The sequence below is a fragment of the Canis aureus genome, chromosome 13, assembly GCF_053574225.1.
Source record: "Canis aureus isolate CA01 chromosome 13, VMU_Caureus_v.1.0, whole genome shotgun sequence".
Classification (NCBI taxonomy): Eukaryota; Metazoa; Chordata; class Mammalia; order Carnivora; family Canidae; genus Canis; species Canis aureus.
The window spans coordinates 33,645,985-33,669,642 of record NC_135623.1 but is presented as its reverse complement, the minus strand read 5'-3'; the positions used below and the strand labels follow the sequence as shown (position 1 = coordinate 33,669,642).

Sequence of the window (23,658 nt, the reverse complement as noted above, 5' to 3'; positions counted from 1 at the left end):
TCTTGAGCTAGCCCCAATCAATTAAAAAACTCTGCTCTTATTTTTCTTAGATGCAGGGATAGATTTCTTTTTAAAAATTTATAGCTTACTGTTCTTATTTCTATTCTGTGCTTTTCTGTCTTCCACATTTCTTGAATTGCCCTTTTCATGTGAGATAAGCAGATACTGAATGGAACAGTAATTTTTAAGAGCCATCATAACTGGCGAGCAGGACATTTAAAAGACAAGTGTATTTAAGAAATCCTCAGCCCTAAATTTTATATGTAGCAAGTGCTTTGAGGCACCCACAGCTGTGCAAATTGAGTCAGGATATTACCATGGTTCTCTTCAGCTTTTTGGTCTTACTGTTGCTATTGAAGTCCAGTATGCAACTCACCATAACAAATGTCACAATAAAGAGGTTTGTTTTGTTTTCTTTGATAATAGAGCTCTTTGATGATAAACTGACATAGTATACAGCATGGACTAGAGAAGAGAGAAATTCCTGGGGGTGGGGGTGGAAGGAGGACCCTTCTGTTAAAAAGAGAATTTATCATAATATGCATAGAGTTTGGTGATGACAAGGGCACCTGGGTGGCTCAGAGTTAGGCCTCCAACTCTTAATTTTGGCTTAGGTCATGATCTCAAGGGTTGTGAGATGGAGCCCCATATTGGCTTCTATGCTCAGTGTGTGAAGTCTGCTAGAGATTCTCTCTCCCTCTTCCTCTGCCCCTCCCCCATCACTCTCAAATAAATAAATAAATAAATAAATAAATAAATAAATAAATAAATAAAATCTTTAAAAAAAAAGAATTTGGTGATGACACTGAATGTTCTAGAAATAGGGAGGAAATGATAAATCTGAGAGACATTTTAAGTGGACAAGTAATAGGTTCTGGAGTCTGATCGGAGAGTCTTACTAGTTTAAAAGCCTACAAAAGCTCTCTTATTGATGACCTCACAGCAAATGATTGCCCAATTTTCCCTACTCCCTGCCTAATATATTGTGACTCATAGTATCAATCCATCAATCCAGTTGAATTTATACTCTTACTACCTCTCTCCACTGACTTTACCAATTACCACTCCCATGCTGATGCATGTTTACTGCTAATGTGCCTTCATTTCTCTACCCCACTTATTTTACTTTTAGTCTTCAGTCGCTGTGCAAATCATACGTCCTCCACAACCATACACTCAACTACACTGATCTCTCCCTTTTTTTTATTAAAAGATCAGAAAGAGTCTATACTGACTTTTCAGGATTATTGCTATTCTCCCTTAATATAACACTCTGTCCATTATTCCCTCAGAAGTCATAAATTATTGCTATTTCTTCCCCCAAAATGCATCTCCAATTTATTCTCTTTACTTCCATCACTCAGCTCTACCCCCTTGTATGCAGTCTAGTTACCTCATGCTGAATGACTATAATGGCTGACTAGCAAAACTCTCTAGTCCTAAAGTAAAAAGAGCTATCACATATTGAAACTCACTCTGTATCAGACTCTGAGTATCATACCTTTAAATTCTCATAATAAGGCTATTATCCCATTTTATGGATGAACAAGATGCTGAATTCTTCCCATTACAGTATGAAGGAAGGGTGGATTAAACCAAAAGTCTAAACCATAAATCTATGTTTTTATACTAAATCAAGATTCACCACCCTTTGCCCTCTCAAAATATCTTGCACATCACTTTCCAGTAAATTTGCAGAAATTATTACTTTCATTATGTTACAGGGAGGAATAAAAAACACAACAGGAGCAAACCAAGTATCATGATATATGGCCTCTAAGAAAGTGAGGTGACTCAACATTTGATAGGGTGGACCTTCTGTTTGAATAAAATTAAGAAATTGTTTATCACAGACAAGGGTGAAACAAAGAGAACACGTCTTTGATCTGTAAAACAGAAAGGACAAACATTTTGCATTACATTAAGCCATCAAGGGAGAAAAGGGAGGAAGGGATCTGGAATACAGAGATAGAGGAGAAGAACTTGTGAGCAAATGATGGGCCTAAGCCAGGGCATAAAGAAGGAAATCACTCATATAACCCTTTGTATGGCAAATGGTTAATTTCCATAAAATAGCATGTTTGGCATTGGCTTTGAAGTTATTTCTTGCTTGTTTTATAATTTTCCCCCAAATTTCCTGTCAAAGACTATTCCATCTGACAGCCTTGCATTGGCAGTGATTTGCAGAAATCATCAGAGATCTGAGAGAAGTCTTAGGTTCAGAATAGTGCCAGGAGAGATTGGAAAAACCCATGAACTGACTGCTTTCTTTCCTCCAAATATAACTAGAAAGAAGTGGCCCTCGGAGAAGTATAAGTGTGTGGTTAGACAATCTTATTGCAGAGGAGCATAAATATGAAAGAAAAAGGGTACCCCGAGCACTTGGGTATAACCGATTAAAGTATAATTATACATATATCTTTTGTGCTCAAAAACCCACAAAAACTTTCTACTTCTTACATTGATTCTAATTTGTGGGTTTTGTTTTTCAACTTCAAATCTATTTAACATACTGTTTGTCCATAGATTCAATCATTCCCATTTCAATCTATTGTTTTTATATAGATATTCTATTGTTTTTATATAGATATTCACTTACTGTCTACCTGTGTACCTGCCAGCAAAGAAGGGACTAGACATCTTCATATGTATTTCCACCTTCCACTTGTTGATTATACTCTGGAAATCCAGTTCTACAAACTGTCCTGTCAGGATATGCCTCTTTTGCCTTTTCCATCCTTGCTCATGCATTTTTTTTAAGCTTCTTCCAAATAAATTCTTCATTAATAATTAATTGTGCTTGGTTTTGGCTTTACTAGCTTGGCTTTTACATAGACTAGGTTATGCTTTACTGAGTAACAGAGGCTCCTTTTGTGTCTCCACTTACATTAAAAAGCCATGGAGGACCTGCCTCCTTACTGTTTTACATCTCTAATGGTAATAAAGAGCAACACTGGTATGGTTGGCTGAATAATGGTCCCAAGATGTCCACAGCTTAAGCCCCAGAATCTGTGAATGTTACTTTAGATGCCATTTTAAATAAATAGATTAAGTAAGAATCTTGAGATGATTATTAATTAATTAAGAATCTTGAGATAAAGAGACTGTCCTGGAGTAGCTGGGTGGGCCCTGGGTATAACTGCAAATGTCTTTACAAGAAGTAGATAAAGATTTCATTATAGTAGAGAAGAAGGCAAGGTGATCCAAAAAAGCAGAGAATGGAGTGATGGGATCAAAATCCAAGGAATGCCGAAAGCTACAAGAAGAGAAAGAGGCAAGGAATATATTCCCCCATTGGAGCCTCAAGAAGAAACGGCCTTACTGACTCCCTGATTTGAGCCTGGTGGTCTGATTTTAGAATTATCTCTAGAGCCACAGGAGGATAAATTTCTGTTATTTTGGGTCTCTAAATTTGTGGTAATATGTAATAAAGGCAATTGCAAACAAATACAACTGAGTACATAGTAGCTATTTAATAATTATTTAATTGACTTTGGACTATGGTAGGGACTTCTGGAAAGCACTTTCCTAGCACCCTGGAAAATAAGAGTAAATTCTTCATCATTCCTATTTAACTTGAATAAAAGCAATATACTCCAGGTAAAATGCAATATGATAGAATTTATATTGGAAAGGAAATTTTCCTTAAATTATTTCTCCATTTCTGTACTGATTGATGTATTTATTACAACAACATACTCAGTTTATGATGTGTTAATTACTAAAAAACAATACTTATGACATATATGGAAAAAAGAGAGTAACAGACTACATTTTGCTGGTCATGCAGTTTATTCTTCAATCTCTAATGTTTCTTCCCAATTTTACATTGTTGCACAGGTTAGCACAGGATCTTTCTATTACAAAAAATAATTTTCTTGGACTGTTTTAGTTCATATTTCAGGGGCACCTGGGTGGCTCAGTGGTTGAGTGTCTGCCTTTGGCTCAGGGCATGATCCCGGGATCTGGGAGTGAGTCCCACATCAGGCTCCCTGTGAGGAGCCTGCTTTTCCCTCTGCCTGTGTCTCTCATGAATAAATAAATAAAATCCTTAAAAATAAGTAAATAAATAAATAAATAAATAAATAAATAAATAAATAAATAGGTGGTTAAGTTAAAATGAAGGTAGCCACCCTGAATGGTATCCTTATAAGAAGAGGAAATTAGGGGACACCTGGGTGACTCACTAGTTGATCATCTGCTTTTGGCTCAGGTTGTGATCCCAGGGTCCTGGGACCGAGTCCTGCATTAGACTCCCCACAGGGAGTCTGCTTCTCCCTCTGCCTATGTCTCTGCCTCTCTGTGTCTCTCATGAATTAAAAAAAAAAAAAAAAAAAAATCTTAAAAAAAAAAAAGAGGAGGAAATTAGGACACACCAAGGAGATGCTAGGAATGTAAATGGCAAGAAGGGAAGACAGTGTAAAGAGAGCAAAAAGGTGTCCATCTGCAAGTCAAGGACAGAAGCCTCAGAGAAAACCAAGCCTGCTCACACCTTCACCTTGGACTTCCAGCCTCCAGAACTAAAATAAGCTGCTTTTCTTTAAGCCATTCAGTCTTTCTTTCCCTTTTTTTTAAATGGTAACCTTAGCAAAGTAATATAGCATTTTAAATATTTTGTCATTCCAGCAATGATAGATTTTGCTAATATATCTAGTCTTTTCTCTAGTTATTCACAGTTCATGCAGCTATGATGTCAGTAGATTTTAACTGTTAATACTTATTACAAGTGTTACCAGTACTTCAAATGCTCATGTGTATGTCTATATATATATATATATATAAAACCCCACAAACATGTGTATGTCTGTCTATATATATATATATATAGACAGACATATACACAAATGGGAGAGAAATAATACTCCTTGTTTAGCCAGCCCTAAAATGTTAGCACTCCAAAAGTTGTCAGGATGAGATTATATGGCACCATCAGAAAAGACAGGAGAAAATTTTCAGTCACTCACTGGAAAGAAAGAGAGTATGTTTTGCAATTCAGAGGTAGCCTTTTCTAGTTGGGGACTGTGATAGGCAGACTGCCAAATTTCTCCAAGATTCCCAACCCCTTGTGTACAGGCCCTGAATCATCCTCAAGATAGTGAATTTTATTCCCATGATTAAATTATGTTATATGGCACAACTGAGTTTAAGACAGGAAAAGTAGCCAAGTGCTGACCTAATCACATGAGCCCTTTATGAACATTATGTTTTCTCTGGCTAGTTGCAGGAGTGGAAATGAGAGATTTGAAACAGGAGAGGATTTGATATGCCATTGCTGGCTTGAAGAGGAAGCCATAGAGAAAGAACCTCAGAGAGGCCTCTAGAAACTCTTTGAAGAGCAAAAACTCAGGATCTCAGTACTCAGCTGCAAGGAGCTCTACTCGGCCAACCACCTGAGTGAACTAAGCAGATCCTTCTCCAGCAGCTCCTCCCATCAGGGAACCAAGCCCTTATGACATCTTTATTTCCACCCTATGAGTGAGCAGAGTGTCTAGCCTCATCTTGCTGGACTTCTGACATACAAAATCATGAACAAAGAGATGAGTGTTGTTTTAAGCTTCTAAATTTGTGGTAATGTGTTATTCAGCCACAGACAACAAATACAAGGACTACTTAAAGAGTCACCAGTAGTACACTCAGGCTTCTTTAGATTTAAAATTAATTCCAAGATTACAAAAATTGGATAGTGTCCTTGTATGTCCAACATCTTTTAACCTTTGAGTTTACTGGTTTTTAAATGTTCACTAAAATATCATATTATTCTATGGTAACATACCTTTGAGAATCATTAAATAACTACGTTATGTGTTTACTGGTATAGGAAAACTGATTAAGATCCAATTATAACTCACCAAGGAACCACTCTCTAAATTACTCATCATCATTAGGAACCAACTTTGTCAATAATAAATCAATTCTTGATCACTGCTGTTCAATCAGCGGGTCCATATCAATAGAGAAAAATGTAACCACAAAGTAGATATATGGTATAGGGGACAAATGTATTAATGCACATGCAGTGTTACTGGATGTGTAACAATAAAGAGAAAAATACATTTTTCAGCTCGCTAGACTGAACCCAGAGGAGAGGAGAGTTTCTTTGAAATGGGGATACTTGTGGAGCAATTAGGAAATAACTTTATTAGAGAAAGAAATTTTAAACACTATAGAAAATCTGCATAGATTACTTTTCTCCTGTTTAAAACTGCAAAGATCTACAAAACCTAATTATCACGGAAGCCATATTTACATTTGAAAGATCACATTTCCTGTGATTCCTACTCTACACAGCTTTGTGAGATAGTAATTAGGAAGGGAAACAGAAAAGACAATTGAAGTATAGGCCCTAAAATCTGGGTACCTGTCACCAACATCCTATTTTTTATTTTTATTTTTTATTTTTATTTTTTTTTTAACATCCTATTTTTTAAGGAGCAGTTTCAGGAAATAAGCATATGCTTTTTTCAGAGAGCTTATTAACTTTGGATTAATAAAGACAAGCTAAGCAGATGTTGAACCAAAATGAAGAAAAATGATCAGGATTAGCTAAGTACTTCACCAGGTAAGAAAGATGAAAAATGATCACCATGGTACCTAAAATCTTTATAATCTTTATAATCTTCCTAAATTGCCATTTTAGTAGGTTAAATATGGCTGATGTCACGGTCTAGGTTTTTATCTTGGTTCATCTTTAAGAGCAGCATCCAAAAGATAGTTGGCTGTACAGCCTTGGCCAAACTGCTTTACTGCTCTGGGCCTTAGTTTCCGTATCTGTAAAACATTACTTGGCTTACAGTGAGAGAAGTTAGTTCATAAGATGTGAGGATCTAATAAACTGGTATTTGTGAAGCATTTAGAACAGCATCTAGCATCACATAAACATTGTATAAATGTGTGCTATAATAATCTTTAAAACACCAGACAAAAAGAATTCTTGTATTAGAGCATGAATTCATTAACAAAAGCATCAACAAAAATTTTGATTATCTCTTTGGCACTGTTATCAGATGTTGTGAATGAAACACTGCTAGATACAGTCCACATCCTCAAAGAGTTTACAGTTTAGAGAGGATTAGGCCAACAAGTAACAAAGAAATGCCAATGTCATGTGAGAAGTATTCAGGGGGATATATAAAATGGGCATAAAGATAAACACCTACTTTTAAGATTGGCATGAATAATTCCTTAAAAGATTTTAGCACAGTATTTGGTACAGAGGAAGAGCTTAATAAAAGTTCTTATCATTGTATTATAGTCTTTTTTGCTTGTTTATTTTCATGCTTGTGTTTCTGTTAGTTTATGAGTTCCTCTAAGGGGAGAAAAAAAAAAAAAAGACTTCATCCTCAATCAACATTCAACATTTTTTGGACAAGACAAACCTGATACTCTACTAAGTACTAAAGACATTAAGGTTAAACACAGGGTCCTTGCTATAAAGAGAAAGACTTGTATGCCTTTGAATTAAAACATAATGTAATAAACACAAATGCAGTGACATAGGCAATAAACAGCGGAAATGTAGAGAATGGGACAACATTCCTTGAGGAAGCAAGAGGTTTCAAAGGTTATATTACCTCATCTGGATTTTAAATTGAAGGTATTTCAATTTGCAGCTAACCACTGAGATGAAATGAGCCATGTAATGAAAATATCTGATCAGATTAGAGGTTTTAAGGAAGATTCTCAAAGGCAGTAGAGAAGAAAAAGAGGGAAAGGGTAGAAAGATATTGGAGAGCAGACATGTGGGTGACTGAAGCACCAGGTTCTGAAGTAATTTGCACTTCAAGGTAAGAAATTTAGATTACGTGCACAGTGAGGTCGAACGTTGCATCAACGCCCTGACTCTGATGCTGTGATTCCCTCTGTGCTTAAACTACCATGGACCGTGCTTTTCACAAAGTAAGCTTTGCTTTAAAGAACATCCTGACTGAAAGATTTTAGGTTAGTGAGTCTCTAGGTTGCTGCCTGGATCTGATTTTCATCTTTAGTTCTGTGCTTAAGAATCACTATGTGTTCTATAAACATCTGCATAATTAAATTGAGTTTGGACTTAGCCCAAAACTCTTTCTTACTGAACTCACAATAAAAATCATTCTTGCTAAAACAGTTCAGACTCGAATATATCTAAACTTGTATCCTCACAAGAGACACCTCTTATCCCACAATTTGATTGCTTTAACTAGAAAGCTGATTCTCAAACCATTTACTGTTTTGAGAAAGATCGAGATGGGATCTTGGAATTATGGGAGATTCTCTTCTATGATGGATGAACGCTTCTCATCATAAGTTTCCTTGCTTACAATATCAAAGCGTAAACATATTTTGTTCCATTTTTTCTATTTTGATATCTTGGGGTTGAGCAATGAGGTATGCCATTGTGGAATCTGCAGGTATCAGGATATGCTGTCACAAGTTTCATTTGTACTCTGAAAGTCAATGGTGCACTTGATTCTGATCTAATCAGTTGTCAGTCTAGAAAAATGGGAGTCTGGTAAGTTAAGATTCTAAAGTTGAAAAATAGATTTCTTCTCTTTATCTTAAGAATCTCTTCTAAAATATTTTCTCAAACATCTAATAACTAAATTTATTATCCAGTCGTGTATGATCACACTGCATTTGTAATCTATTATTTGGCCAACATGGGTCTGAATTTTGTAATGGGTGTGCCTTGGTATATAGTAATTAAACTATGATTAAGTCAATTTAGATGAGTATCTCCTAGTGTTTATGTTTAATTTGAAGGCAATAATAGTGTTAGTCATAGTATATGTTAAGCACACCAAACTGCCTAATGAGGTATCTTTATTAATATATGGACATTGAAAACTGTAATTTAGTAAAATTCAATCCTAGCAAAATATGCAAATCAAATCATGATCTAAGTAGAGACCATTATTTTGCACCATATATAGGGTTTTTCCCCCTAAAAGGTTATATGCTTCAGATAATATTTTATATTCCTCCTACTTTCTATGACCTAAGTTACTGTAAACTAAATTCCAATCCCCAGTGCACTGAGCTTGTTTGCATATGTGGATGAAGTGGGTAGGGGAGAAGTAAAGATCTATTTCCTTATACCTTACATTTAGCTAAATAGAGGGTATCTCATTGTGATTTTCTGGATTAACAGTTTCTCATCTTTTATCTGCTGTCCATAGAATCCAGTGGTACAACACACTTTCATTGCACATGTTCATACTCAACTGGGGTGGGGGTTTATAATTGCCATGGGAGATGTCCCTCCATACCCACTCGGCCCACAATTTAAACATTTTCTTAAATGATAGTTATTATATATTTATGTATTTACACAGTTCATCATTGTTTAAATGCATTAGTGTTTAGGAATGGAAATCCCCTACTAAAAAAATATGCTTTTCATCAATTTTATCCTCTGACTTTCCATGCAGACTGTGTCTAATCATGTCCACTTAGAGCTAAAGCCTTTGTTCCATCTAATTATCACCAGACTCGAATAAAATGAAATAAAGGCAGCCATTGTCTTTTTTTCTCTGATTGGCCAAGAAAAAGCTATTTTATACTGTGATTTATAGTTCATGTCATTAAGTGGCCAGTTCTGTAAGCTAAACCATATAAACGTTATACTCTAGGCTTATAAGAGAAGAAACTGTGAAGAAGAAGGGGGAAAAGAGAGAACCATTATTTAAACTCTAAATGAAATAAAATTTGCTCTAATGTCATATTCTTCTAACAATAACAGATTGATGTCCAATAATTTGTCTCCTACTTTCAAGACTTTTGTGGAAAAAACAAATGTGTTTATGGGCTTAAAGCATTTTTTAAAGCATGTGTTCAGATATTCCCTTGGCAGCCACACTAAACTGTGCTGTATAAGTAGAGCTCTTCAGTGGGTTTCGATCATTTGTACACATGAGAAATGGAGGGATTTTTGTTTTAAAAAGTTCTTTTTAAAAAAAAAAGATTTTATTTATTCATGAGAGACACACAGAGAGAGGCAGAAACATAGGCAGAGGAAGAAGCAGGCCCCCTACGGGGAGCCCAATGTGGGACTCAAACCCAGGACCCCAGGATCATGACCTGAGACAAAGGCAGATGCTCAATCACTGAGCCATCCAGAGTCCCCATAAAAAAGTTCTTTAGATGACAGCAGTGTTAGCCCAGGCTGTCCAGAGTGGTAAGAGCAACTATCCATATAAACTCTGAAAGAGAAAAAAATAATTGATTTATACTGATGATCATGTAGAGAAAGTCTTCATTCTAATTAAAATGATGATGTACATAAGATAAACAGTTCCAGAAGAATTAAAATGATCCTAACAGAATTTCTTATTTCATTAACCTAGTTGAGTGTGATGTATTGTTTTCATAGTATACTTTAATTGTGATGCTTGTAACCACTTGGTTACACACATACCCTATTTATCAGCCTGAATTTTAAACCTCCTCAAACATGTAGCACTGACTTTTCAGGGTTCCAACAGGGGGGAGAAAAAAGGATGTTCTATATTTTATTTACAGAGTCTACTTTTCTTTCTTCAAGCTCAAAAATGAGTAGCACAATAGAAGAGGCACAAGGTACCTAGAAGTATGCTTGTTCCAACATCCTCAAAAGTTATCTCAAAGAAAACAGGAGATTTAAGGACATGATCAATGTCTCAGAAGTTGCTGGCAAAAGAGCCCTGCCCTGAGTTTCAACACGGATCTGGCAGTAGAAGAAATTATGTAAACGATTATATTACCAAGGAAACTCATGACCCAGATACTAATTCCTCTCTAGGTTCCTTATAGGAAGGGAGGTGAGGGAATAGAAGGCCAAACAGGGATATAGAAACAGAGCAGTTTGACAATAATCGTTCACTCTTCCCTTATGAGAGGAAATTACTCATTGCACCCCAGTTCCATAGTCTACTTGGAGTTCTATATCATGCTTTTACTTTTCTTATTGCTACAGTGACCTCTGTCCTTTAAAAACTCCACCTTTCAAAATCTGTTGCACAGTTTTAGGAAAGATTGCATAGTTACATTTCTATAATGTGCTATCTGTGCTATCATTACCTATTAATGTTTTCTCACGCCTCATTAATTTTTCTAAATCCCGGGCACAATTCCCAAAAGGAAATGTCAACTGCTTGTAATATTTCCTCTTTAGTAGCTTTTCAATACTGAGAACCTCAATAACCCAATGATTTTGTTCAAAGGACAGCACAACATTAGGAAAATTTGATCAAAATGAAATGTTTTCTAGAGAGTTGGGCTACTATTTTGCAATTGCCCTTCCAAAGTAATCACTGAATTTACAATGAGGTTTTGTGGCAATGACTTAAGTTTCTCAACCTGGAATTTCCAGAAATCTTCCCCTCGAAAAAGAAAGAAAAGGAGGAATTAAGAGAGAAGTTATTTTAGACTTTTATACCTATTAGGAAAAGCTGAAATGCCTGTAAATTACTAATTCTTACCCTTCTTAGATTTTACATACAGCAAACAAAAAATTGAAGGGAAAAAAATGAAACATTTCAGAGAGAAAAAGAAGGGCTCAGGGTGACTACTCCGGAGGATTCTCTGAAGATCACAAGAAGACAAGCATTTATATTTCTTAGGGCCTTCAGAATTCTTCTGGCCCAACAACCATGCAAATTCTTGGAGAGAAATGAAAAGATAGGAAAGGTATCCTTATTTTTCCTACAATGCTGGCTTTCCAAGAAGGCAGCTGAGGAATCACTTGGTTACACACATACCCTATTGCTTCTCATTTCAATTTTCTCAGTGAGGAAATGGCTTGACTGGCATCCTGTATCACAGAACTAGAACAACTGGAGGACACTCAACTCTACAATTATCCGGATCTGACATGAGCAGGGTTCTTTGAAGCCTTGAAAGGAATGAATGGATCATTCTAGAAAAGCTTGTAAAGGGAAATGTTGTCTTATGAGTCTTTGTAGGGAGTTTTAGACTCATGGGCCTTCACTGTTCTTAATTTACCTTTTGAGTAGTACCTAGATGTGCCTTATTTTAAGATATTCTTTGAAGGCTGGGAGGGGGCAGGGTAAGGTCCCAAGGACACACAGTCAAACAGTTAACTGCTTGGGTGTGACAGTCTAATGTACTTTTAATATAAAGGGATTAAAAATCCTGGGGGTTAGGGTTGCCTGGGTGCACAGTTGGTTAACGGCCAAATTCTTGATTTGGGCTCAGGTCATGATCTCCAGGAGCTGGGATCAAGTCCCGAGTCTGACTCCAGGCTCAGTAGGCTTCTCTCTCTCTCCCTCCTCTGTCCCTTTCCCTGGTCACACTATCTTTGGCATGCACTCTCTCTCTCTCTCTCTCTCTCAAATAAATAAATAAATAAATAAATAAATAAATAGTAAAAAAAAAAAAAAAATCCTGAGGGTTAAATAGCAAGACTTCTCTCTTCTATGCCAGAGTTTAAAACCAGCAGAGATATAAAGAGTCAGAGATCAAAACTGAAGGTTAATAATAGATAAAAGCGAGGCTGGGGTACACTGCTTACTTAGGGTGTAGCCAAACAGGCTCGTGGAAGAGGCAGAGGGAGAAGGTGGGGGTGTCATCATAAAGGAAGTCTTTTCCCAGGAAACTAATGGTTGGGGAACATTAGCAAGTGTTCTTCAAGAACAAAAGGGATCTTTGAGTTTTCCTTATTGTCTGATTCATATCAACAGGACAGGAAAGCTGCACGAAATGTGGCATAGGCATACTACCATGGAAGAGAGAGTATGCATTTTACTTATACATTACCTTTATTTTCCAAATTTCTTTGAGCATCGAATGTTTTGTTGTCTATGTAATTGCTGTTTCTTAGATACACTTTTTAAAATTCTGCCTAGCTACTTGTTCTATGGAACATTCCACAGAAAGTGCTGGGCTTGGGAACTACAAGTATATTTGTCCTTCAAATCTCCCTTATGGGAAAGACATGCCATAGTTCACATTTTTTTAAACATGTTTAAGAGGGAGATTTCCTCTAAAGGTGCAGTGTGGTGTACAAATCTCAGCTTGTCCTTTAACTGGCATTCCCTTTTCTTTCCTAGTTGTATATAAAATGATGGTATGCCCTACACCAACAGTGTCTGATCTCATGAAATGTCCCATGGGAAGACGGGATGCAGAAAGTCTATGTTTTCTTTTCCCAACTATATATATCCAACACAATATTCCAGGTCAAGAGTGTCTCTATCATCTAACTTAGCACTTGATACATAATCAAGTTTTTGGTAAAATTAAAGTAAGGAATGAAGACAGGCATGTGACTTCTCTTACATTCTATAAAGAATTAGATCTCAGAGGTTTCCTGATTGGAATGGAAACACATGCTCTTTCTGGAATTGGGTAAGGTTTCCATGGCAAATTATTTCTTCTTGGCCTCTGTAAAGAAAGTACTTGGCATCTCCTTTGTTGACATTAAACAATGTCACTTCCCAATTTCCATGCAGCAGAAGTTCACTGTTGCCAGTTTTGAATAGTTTTGCATTATAAATGCTTTTTTGGTTCCTGTTCACTTCCCCTGTATATTTCAGTCTCCATTAAACATACTTGTCTAATGTGTTTTAATTCTGAGAGTCTATTTAATTTTGATGACTTGAAAGTACATTGAAAAAAAATAACATTGCTATTATTATCTCTTTAGTTGGATGCTGATTGGTTTCACTATTAATTTAATATCCTAGCCATATAGGGTCAATACTAATAAGCACTTTCTGCTGTCACACAGCTATTGCGATGACAGCTTCCCAAATAAGAGCAGACTTTCTACCATGTAATACAAACTAATTTTACTTTATACTACAAAAAATACTTGTCAGCATCAAATTATCTTAGATTCCTGGCTAGAGACACAGTGTTTAATCGTTATTCTGATACATCAGATAAGCAGATTGTTTTTAAAACTGTGAAAAGTGTCAAACAGTAATTTTATTATTTTTGAAATAATGGTTTACATAAGCAAGACGAAAGATTATTTGCTAACTTTCTGACTATGAGACAAACACTTGTAAGATCTCTGAAACAGTGAATCAAGATTTTTAAATTCAACATGTGGTCTGAATAAGCCCCACATCACTTTTTTTTTTTAATCATTATCCTTTATTTCCCACATTGGAGATTCTAGACTCTTCAGATTCTTGCTAGAATAAAAATTCAGTTGTCTTTTTTTTTTTTGAAAAAAGGTTTTATTTATGTATTCATGAGAGACACACACACAGAAAGAGAGAGAGAGAGAGAGAGGCAGAGGCACAGGCAGAGGGAGAAGCAGCTCCATGCAGGGGGGCTGACATGGGACTCAATCCTGGGTCTCCAGGATCAGGCCCTGGGCTGAAGGCAGCGCTAAACTGCTGAGCCACCTGGGCTACCCAATTCAGTTGTCTTTTTAAAGGTTGGTCATTTCACCTCACGGTATAGGAAGTAAATCTATGTCATTTTCAATATTTATATTGTATAATTATAGAGGAAAGTTTGAGAAGAGGAAGGAAAGTGTGATTCATCTAAACAACAATTATTTCAAAATTGTATTTCCTTTTCTCCTCCGTTAAAAAAAATGGTTAGAATTAAAGCCATTGAAAATGTATGTTTTTACATGGTTTTCTAAGACATTCATTCCAAGAGTATTTCTTTCATTGTACAATACCGCAGTTAAAAATGTGGCTACACAGATGATTTATTAAGATGTCAGAAATGAGTGACTTCCACTTGAGAACATTTGTGTTTTGAGGAACTAACACAAGGCAAAGACAAAATGGAGGGATTTATGTTTTGATCTCCTAGGACAGCACAAGAATGGCTAATTATCAGAAATACTTCAAGCCAAGGGAATCATGGCCAGCCAAGATTCCTTAAGAAGTCTACTACAGTGCCTCAATTAACACTGGATAATGGAGGAATGAAAATTAGGCCTTAAAACCTATTTAGGACAACTTGACAATATTTTGAGAGCACCCATGGAATAAAGGAAAAGTGTGAATTGCTCTGAATCATTTTTGTTCCAAATTGAAATGTTAACATAACTGGATTTTCTGCCAATATAAAACATAAATCATAGCTGTATTCTCTTCCCTACCTAGTGATAATTACCTTTTTTCTCTCACTTAGTGTACTTGATAAGGGAGCAGAAGGAGCTGAGGACAAAGCACAAGCTGTCACCCTGCAAACCCTGCCCCCTACACCAGCCAGGTGGGATGAGTGTGACCCTCAGGCACTCCTGGTCGCCCTTAAGATAAGAGAAGGAAAAACAAATGGTTAACTTTTAGGGATTACAGTCCCGTAAAACAAGAGTCTCCTTCAGTTTACAAATGTCTTAATGATTTACAAGAAAAAAGCATTCTTATCAATAACCTAACTTCCAGAAGGAAATGTAGACAAAATTAAATGTCCTTATAACCTGCAACCCATTGACAAATACTCGAGGCAGGCAGAGTTTCTCTCTCCAGGAAGCTCCCAGCTGTCTTAAAGTCATGCCTTGCTAGAGGGGAAAACAACCTTAACTTGACAGTAGCCAGGCCTCCAGTATCTAGCAGGTTCTCCTTAGCATATGAAAGTTCCTTTGAAAACTTCCCTTTTCTATACTTCCCCCCAATCCAAGTACATAATCAATTTCTCCTCACCATCCCAGTGAAGCTCTTCCTGCCCAGGGGTCCTGTCCTCATGCTTTAATAAAAGCATCATTTTACACCAAAGATGACTCAAAAGTTCTTTCTTGGCCCTCAGCTCCAGACCTCACTTCAGCAAACCTCTCCTATATTCCAAAACTACATCATAATAAGGAAAGAAGCATTGATTTTTGGAGCCAGACAAACCAAATATTTTATTAGACTTTAAGATTGGATTCTAAGCAGAGCATTAAGAAAGACAAAATCAAGTTCTGCAAGCCTCTGTTTTACTGTCATTTCCCTTCCTAATACTCCTTTCTACTTCCCTTTCTCAAATGTCCCTCTTATCTAGACTTTGTCTTATCATCCGAGAATTCAAAAAACAAATCTCTCTGACAAAAGCCTCCTCTAAATATGCATTGGGGGAGGAATGCATTGGTATCTTCCTCTTAGACTTGGGAGCTCCTGAATCAGTACATCGCTGTCACTAGAGCCTCCAATTCCAGTATTTTTCACCATCAATAGACAAAAAGCATAGATACTTCTAACTTGGGTGAGTTCAATTCTTTTTTTTTTTTTTTTTAATCCAATCAACGTTCTATATAAAAGACTGGCAGGGCTATCCATGACTCTGTTCCTCTCTGCTCTGGGTTTCCAGCAACGAAAGCAATGCCTACTTTCCTGGTGGCTTCCCTGTACTTTCCCACTCTTCAATTCTTTCCACAGAGAGATATGCTATGACTGAGCATATCCAGATATGAAGTAGTAGTCCTAAAGCATTTTCACATACATGCAAGCGCGCGCACACCCACACACACACACACACAAATTTCTCTCTTCCTACCTTATCACTGAACATGTTGAGTAAGAGACAGGCAGGGCTAGGCAGGGAGAGACAAATAGGGGGCTATGTGATCAGGCTTACAGAAATCCCCAAAATGCTGAGGTGTAAGAAAATGATGAGGAACAAGCTAGACCACCTGCCTAGGTGTGGGTGGGGAGGGTGTCTTTTTTATGACAGTCATCTGTGGCCAATAAAGAATAACCAGACCCTAAAAAGAAGTAAGCCATGAAAGATGGCATCACCAGTCCTTACTCAAACCAAGACATCACAAGAATGATAAGGCTACAAGCTCCCTAAAGTTCTAAATAAAAGGCTGCCAGTGGAGGCCCACATTGGCTACCCTGTTGGGACCCCTGGGACCCCTCTCATTCCAAAGAGCTTTTTCTGTACCCCTGCTTAATAAACTTCTATTGCTTTACTCACTGTCCTCTGTCCACGAGATTCATTCTTCAACTCCACAATACAAGAACCTAGCTCTCCCACTTCAATGTGGGAGTTTGTAAGAATAAAGGACGTACCTATTTGTGGCTCTATGAAAAAAAAGCATCTCAGATTTAGAAGTGATAGCTTCTAGCACTCATGAAGAACATATTCTAAGTTAATAAGACATAGGAGAAATCTCTCACCCAAGAACTCTCATCACTGAGTCTTTGATAAAATTAAGTCCAGGCTAGTATATCAATCGAGAGAACATGGTCATGAAGTCTCAGATTTTATTTTTATTTTTTTACATTTTTTTAAAACTAGACTCCTCAGCCAACATGGAGTCTGAACTCATGATCCTGAGATGGGGAGTCACAGGCCCTACCAACTGAGCCAGCCAGGTGACCTTCACATTTTATTTTTAAACCTCATGTGTAATCTCATTCACTCACATGAAATTTTTTTCTGAAATCTGTGAGTGTTCAAATAGTCACATGTAATCTCAATCACCTTCTATTTTGGAAAACTGTCTAATAAAATTTTCTAAAAGTAGAGTAATTTTTAAATATTTTCAAAGGGATATATAGTGGAAAAGCCATATATATTATAAATGTATATATTTATCCCGTATGTTTGATAGATAGATAGATAGATAGATAGATTTCCCTCCCATTCTCAAGGAGCATTTGGGGTTAAGGTAGCTAACTTTCTAACAATGAGCTCCATCTAGTGGAACAATTAGAAATATATTAAAGGCAGCTATATTTTAAGAAAAAATACTAGCACAAACTACTTTTTCTTACATATTCTAAATTTTTGTGTGTACATGTGTACCTACGTGTTTCCGTTTGCAACTGCATGTATTCACTAAAGCATCTAGTTAGAAATTAAAATTCAACTTCCCACATAACATTATTTTTACTGTATTTTATAAAAATGGCTGTAGCAAATGTTTAATTATTTACAAAATTGCAACTCCTTATTAACTTGATTAACTGATTGTTAATTTATTTCTTATGACCACTTGTGTATAGCATATATATCAATACCAAAGATAAAGGACGAAAATTAGTATTTTCATCAATCCCAGAGATATCACATTATCCTGTGAGATAATACTTCACAGTGAGTTTAGAGCATCTAGAGCATCTAAATTATATTCAGAAAAATGTCCTAAATATGGTGGCCTTTCTTTCTTCTTGTCTTTCCGTTATCACAAACTAGAATTCAAGCTCATAAGACAGAGCACCAGTTAAAGGTAAATTAAGAAGACCACAGAATATAAGAAAAATAAACAACTGACACTTCTCAGTGACTGTCAAAACAAAGCTCAAGTGATACACTTTATATTTGTTGGCTGAAAACATCTTGCAAGTAAAACTACATCTTCGTATACAGAGAGGAGAATGCTTTCTTTTTTGAGATGCTCTGTGCTCATACGGGTATGTAAAAAAGATGCACGACAAATGAAAATATATAACAAATGTACCATTTTATATCTGTGGCTGTTCTGGGTAACTACTTCAAAACTAACTAGCTTTATCATATCACATCTCCTGTCTTTGTGAGTATTTGAATAGAACTTGGCTGGGGTTTCTTCTGTCCTGTGAAGCAACAACTGCAAACAGTGAGATCTAGCTGGTATGGAGGGTACCTTCCCTTTCTGAGAAGGGCAGGGAGACGGAGGTCAGCTGGGAGTGACGACTGGATATCCTGGTTGTGATTTCTTCAGCATGGCATCCTCAGAATGACTGGACTTCTTATGTGATTCAACAGAACAAGGAGGAAGATGCCACATGGCCTTAATGACCTAACTTTGTACTTCATAGAGCATCACTGCATTTGCACCTTCAATCATGAGCTCACTCAGAGTCATTCAGATGAACAGCCCATTTCTGGATGGATAAAAATGTCACCAAATTTGTTAACCACGTTTCCAAACCATCAGAGATCTAAAGGGAAGAGTTGAAAGCACTAAGAATGTCTCTACAGAAAAGAAGATGCAAAGTTCTGATGACTGTCTTCAACTATCTGGTCATCAATGAAATTAAGATACAGTCTATATTATTCAAGAAAATTGATATCAGTAGTAATAAGTGAAATTAGAGAGATAAGTATTTCAGTTTGAAATAAGGAACAAGAGTTTTCTGATGGCTAAATCTTCCCACTAATATAATAAGCTGCTTTGTGAGGCAGTGAACTATCAATGCACAGCTATCAATTGAACTATCAATGTCACAGATGCTCCAGATGTGACACCTACATCGTGTGAGAAGTTAAGAATAAGAGGTTCCAGCAATACAATCGCATGTAAGAGATGAGCCTAGCCCTCCATAGTTTGGAGGGAAGATACCTAGAGTAAGATTTATGTAATATATAATAGGATAAAACACCTACTTTCCATGTTGCCTTTCCGGTGTAAAACAATAACTAGTAACTCTGAATTCATTAGTGATCTGATTAAAGCCATTTTGATATAGCAAATGTCTATGGTGGTATTGCTGAAATTGGCTGCATATTAAAATTACTCTAGGAAATAAACAGAAAGTGGTTCCCTGGTTCTAGCCCCACAGATTTTTGACTTATTTAATCCAGAGTGGATGCTTTGCTGTTTTTTAAAGCTCCGGGTTATTTTAATGTGCAGTTGGAGCTGAGGACCGATGGCTATAATACAGGTGGTTCCTCAGGCTCTCTGGCATCACTTTGGTAAAACTGTGCAGTGAAGTGATCCCCTGGACAGTGTGGAAAAGTAGTCATAACTTTAAAACAATATCCTGTGCCATCAACCAGAAGAAAATAAAAATATTTTTTCATTACACTAATAATTAGATCTACCTAAATGTTCATATAGAGCCTGAGGACTTTTCAGAGAAGTTAGGGAAAAACTGTTCATCTGTAGCTCATATGTGGTCTCCATACATAGGAAGTTCTTATATAAGATGATTTCAGGAGACAGATCTGTCCTTCTAATAAATATACATAGACTATGACCAAATGAAAAAAAGAACCATATCACAGTCATTTTGGGGACTCCAATGCCTAGCACCCTGGCTTTATATGTTATGTCTTCAATAACTGTTAAGTTGAATAACTACATAGAATAAAAACTTGACAATGTGTTTTAGGGACATATATTGAGAGGTCATTTACAGAGACTCTTTAGAGGAAAACAAAGATTTATGAACTAACTTTTCTAGAACCAAATGCAATATATTGCAATATACTGCAATATATTGCAGACAATTTTCATTTGAACTTAAGCAACATTTTTTATCAGTCCCAATTTTATCTCAAACATTTCCTGAGCTGTTTGTTTTTAATGAAATTTAAAAATTTAATATCTAAAAAGTTTGAGACCAAAGCTATGATTTCTAGTACACTTCCTATTAAGTCCTCCATGTGTTCCTCAATATGAAACTCAGATTCAAGTGAAGGGTAAAATTAAGTTTGCCATTTAAAAATTAGTCAACTAAAAATTTCAGCTCCCTCAGGAACCAAATCACATCTAACATTCTGCTCCAGTTTGGGAATGAGAATGGGAGAGAGTGCACTGTGAGCTCTGAGTGAGAACTAGAAACATTCTTTATTTTTATTTGAAGGCCTTAAATTTCTAGTTAAGAAAGTCACTGGAGTGAATCATTAGTTCCAGGCATCAGAGTAAGGGCCAAACACGATACCTCACTGTTAATCATCACAGTGTGAAAAACGCAGCATGATGTTCAAACACTCAAAAGCAAGGATCTCCAAAAAGGATGTTTGACAGTCTTTAAAATTTCCTCATAATTTTCGATAGAAATTATTTCGTGCTATCAGCCATAAGAAATAGGTGGGTTGCTGGGCCAAATTCATCATGAAGATTGTTGCACATGACAAATTACTTGACAATTTTACTTTCTAGGCCTGGAAAAAAATAAACTATTTTTATTTTGTGAGGTTTCATCTTTATTAAAATGTGTTTTAGTAATTAAAGGAAGTTTATGCCTTGTCCTTACATGAGTGATACATAATGCAGAAAGCAAAACTGGAAAAGCAGGAAAAATATGTGTATGTGGGCAAACTCCATGTAAAAATCCATCATTGCTTTGTTTCTAGAGTGTACTTTGCAGTGAATGTTACTTCCTTGAAGGCTGGTATTTTTTTTCCTAGGTATTTTTTTTTAATTTTTTATTTATTTATGATAGTCACAGAGAGAGAGAGAGAGAGAGAGGCAGAGACATAGGCAGAGGGAGAAGCAGGCTCCATGCACCGGGAGCCCGACGTGGGATTCGATCCCGGGTCTCCAGGATCGCGCCCTGGGCCAAAGGCAGGCGCTAAACCGCTGCGCCACCCAGGGATCCCTTTTTTTCCTAGGTATTTTTTTTTAATTGAAGTTCTATTTGCCAACATATAGTATAACACCCAGTGCTCATCCCGTCAAGTGCCCCCCTCAGTGCCCATCACCCAGTCACCCCATCCCTCTGCCCACCTCCCCTTCCACTACCCCTTGTTCATTTCCCAGAGTTAGGAGTCTCTCATGTTTTGTCACCCTCTCTATTGTAACTTTATTTATCACTGGATTCCCAGACTTGGCATAGGGCTTAAACTAGAGCAGGAATTTAAACTTTTTATTTGAAAAGAAAATTAATAATTAATTATGCTAAAATAAATGAACAAATGAATCAAGGAGGGTCCCTTTCTAATAATCACAAATTGTATTTTAGGGCAGAATTAATTGTCAGGGCATAATTAATCATGACTTATACTTTTTTCCCCCAAGTCTAAGCATATATGTCAATGTTTCTTTTTATAATATCATGAAATTTTAACTATTTATATACCTTTTTCTGTCAATGTCAATTTTAAATTATGAAAGTTAAGCAGATAAACTAGATACTTTAAGATGTTGCTATATCCACAGTGATGTTAGTTTAACAAAGAATATTCCCAAAGGTCTTTATTCCTTTCAATCCATTAAAAAATAATAAAAAGGAATACATATGAAATCTACTCAATAAATGGTGAGAGCAATGACTTCCTTGTAGTTTCTGTCATATAAGCAACAACAGCTCCAGTCACTTTTTACCCAAATAAAAGAATAAAATCTTAATTTTCAGAGTGGAATTAAGTCTCAACTTATCTATTCCAGTTTGACACTTATTTTTTTCTTCTCTCCCAGGAATATTTACTTTTCCTTCTGCTTATGTTTCCTGTCATCACATCCCGGCTGAGTTTTTCTATTTCTGTTCTTGGGATATCTTATGAGAAAACAGAAAGAATGAAGTTTAGCTTCCACTTACTACACTTCGTTTAATCCTTATGACAGCCCCATGAAGTGAAGGTAGGAGATTTCAGAGTGATTAAGTAAATACTGAACATTATTCAGTAGTTTGCAAAGTTAAGATTTGCAAATAGGTTTGAACTCTAAGCTACTAGGGCACCTGGGTGGCTCAGTGGTTGAGCATCTGCCTTCAGCTCGGGGTATGATCCCAGGGTCCTGGGATGGAGTCCCCACAGGGAGCCTGCTTCTCCCTCCCTGCCTGTATCTCTGCCTCTCTGTCTCTCATGAATAAATAAATAAAATCTTTAAAAAAACACATCTCTTTATTAGTGATAGATGATCTGGGGTTAGCAACACTCTCCATTCTATTCTCTGAGGAATTTCTAATTCGTGTAGCCAATGACCTTGGAAAAGTGACCCAGTACTACTGACTTAACTAGTAGGGCTGTATTCAGTTCTTAGGAAGGGCAAATGTTGTTCAAGGACAACTGACTTGACTATGTACCCTCACTGCCTTGTGCCAGGAGCCAACTTGTGTTACTAAGAGGGAGACCAGTTTTGGGTCTCAGAGTCATCATGATGATAAGAAAACCAGGAGCTGTGCTACTCTGTGGTTTGTCTTCATTCTCATGTCTGTTTTCCTTCTCTTCTCCTAGTATTGCCAAAGGTCTGAAGTTAAGAGAGAAACCTCCAACTCAGAGAGATGGAACTCTGTGAGAAACCTGGTGGTCTTATGCTGTGATTATTTTGATTTGTATTTTCCTACATGAATCTAACTGTACTTTGCAAATAAAAACATTTAAAAAATATTTTTAAATATACATTGATTTTTCCAGGAACGCAAGTACTGTATAATAAGGAAAAATTGTACTTTCACTTCTTTCTGGAGCCTTAAGATTTATTCGCCGTGTTAGAAAATCATGACATTGACCAAAATCATTTATGGTATTATGAGAATATACTTGGCAAAACAAAACCCTTGTGTTAGTTTACACTGTTTAGCTGTTTGTTGCATTACGATGGTTTTGTGTTTAAGTGCAAATACCTAACTAGATTGTTTTCTAGTACACTTGTGCCTGAGTATTTACATATGGTAATATAGATCATTTTATCATCTGTTCTTTTATTGTCCTTTACTATTATGAATGGGCATTATGTAGATTTATGAGTTATGTTTATAGATAAGATATATTACCGATGAATTTAATTTTAGGATATTTGTTACAAAATGGAATTGGATCTAAAAGGTATGACAATTTTACTAGCTCATACTCTCCTTAATGTGGCCAATTTCTTCTGAAAATCTGAGCTGAAGAGATAAATATTTAGAAGATTGAGAACAGTTTTACTTGGCTACTACTCAAGAACTCAGGTATATCTGCAGTAGTCCCAGACAACTGTTTCTTCTACCAATGATACCAGTGATGCCAAGGAGCATGACACTCCTTTAAATCAATCTTTTTGTCCAGAATTTGCCTATAAAACACATGATATATTCTATTTCCATGAATTCATTCATTCATTTATACCTTAGTTTTGAACTTTTATTTAAATTCTAG

The 23,658-nt window shown here is 36.4% G+C and overlaps 1 long non-coding RNA gene across 11 annotated transcripts in view; it reads right to left on the bottom strand.

The window, feature by feature from the left end:
- Positions 1-23,658, bottom strand: part of LOC144282262 (uncharacterized) — a 146,730-nt gene that overhangs the window by 64,372 nt on the left and 58,700 nt on the right. For 10 of the 11 annotated variants that reach the window (XR_013350637.1, XR_013350635.1, XR_013350636.1 and 7 more), the window contains one exon: positions 21,955-22,076. This is a non-coding gene — a long non-coding RNA (uncharacterized LOC144282262). The remainder of the gene's footprint in view (positions 1-21,954; positions 22,077-23,658) is intronic. The other variant, XR_013350634.1, reaches the window with a different exon arrangement.